Source organism: Octodon degus, unplaced genomic scaffold (assembly GCF_000260255.1).
Source record: "Octodon degus isolate 3935 unplaced genomic scaffold, OctDeg1.0 scaffold00025, whole genome shotgun sequence".
In the NCBI taxonomy this organism is placed as follows: domain Eukaryota; kingdom Metazoa; phylum Chordata; class Mammalia; order Rodentia; family Octodontidae; genus Octodon; species Octodon degus.
Genome location: NW_004524601.1, coordinates 6,265,486 through 6,266,552, shown reverse-complemented (window position 1 = coordinate 6,266,552; position 1,067 = coordinate 6,265,486). Strand labels below are relative to the sequence as shown.

The following is a 1,067-nucleotide window of genomic DNA, read 5'->3' as shown; positions in this document are numbered from 1 at the left end:
TAAAATTCAACCCTAAAATGTGGTAAGATCTTCAGCCCTTATGAGCATGATTTGGTGTTAAGACAAGCTTCATTTTCAACTACTGAAGTTTCTTGGAAGTGTCAAACTAAAGTTACAGGCACTAATATTCTTGGATATTTTTATTAACAATATCTGTCTGATTGACTATAATAAACTAAGTTAATAGATATTTAGCAGTGCTAGCTTCGGCAGCACATATACTAAAATTGGAACGATACAGAGAAGATTAGCATGCTCAAGGATGACACGCAAATTCGTGAAGTGTTCCATATTAAAAAAAAATAGATATTTAGCAAATCTAGTGTCTTCTTAAAATACAAACTGATTCATGAAAAACTGTCAAAACTTTGATTATTTAAAAATCCAATTGTTATTTAATAGACTTTGTCAAAGAGAAAACCTCTTATACCCAATGTAGTGGTTGATACATTATTTGAACTTGAGAAGCTAAAAGCTTAACTAAATGGACTCAGCAATTCCACAGACTAAGGTGTGGAGGACCCTCCCTAGGGCATGGAGGGCCCACCCTAGAGTGACTCATCATTTAAAGGATATAAATAGGCACTGAGGAAGGATGGTGAGCACCACTTCCTTGGAGGAGCTCTATTCTCTGCAACCAGAGTGTAAGGAAGGGAGAGAGGCTTGCTAGAGCCTGCAGCCACATCTCCCCTTTGCTCTTTGCTATTGTCTGCCACAAGGAATGGCTGCCTTCTGCACTGTGTCGCTCTGCCTTGGAGCCTTCCAAATATGGACTGAAACCTCCACTAACTGTGAGTTAAACAAACCTCTCCTTCCCTAATTTTTGGTGTTGGGTATTTCGACACAGGAAGGAGTGAAGAATAACTGAGAAACCCATGCCGAAGGAAATATATGAGTAGCCAATCTCAAATTCATCAAAAAGTTACTCTAAAAATCGAATTATATATGTAATTTAAATTAAGATTAATAGATTTTTATTACTGTATAGATACAATTATGAATTATGTCCAAATTGCAAATAGTTCTTGGAATACTTCTGGTCCAGATTTCTTAATTTAAAAGAAAGA

General features: G+C 36.3%; 1 pseudogene; it reads left to right on the top strand.

The window, feature by feature from the left end:
- The first annotated feature begins 197 nt into the window (after positions 1–197).
- On the top strand, positions 198–297 carry LOC111816044 (annotated as a pseudogene).
- The last annotated feature ends 770 nt before the right edge of the window (positions 298–1,067 follow it).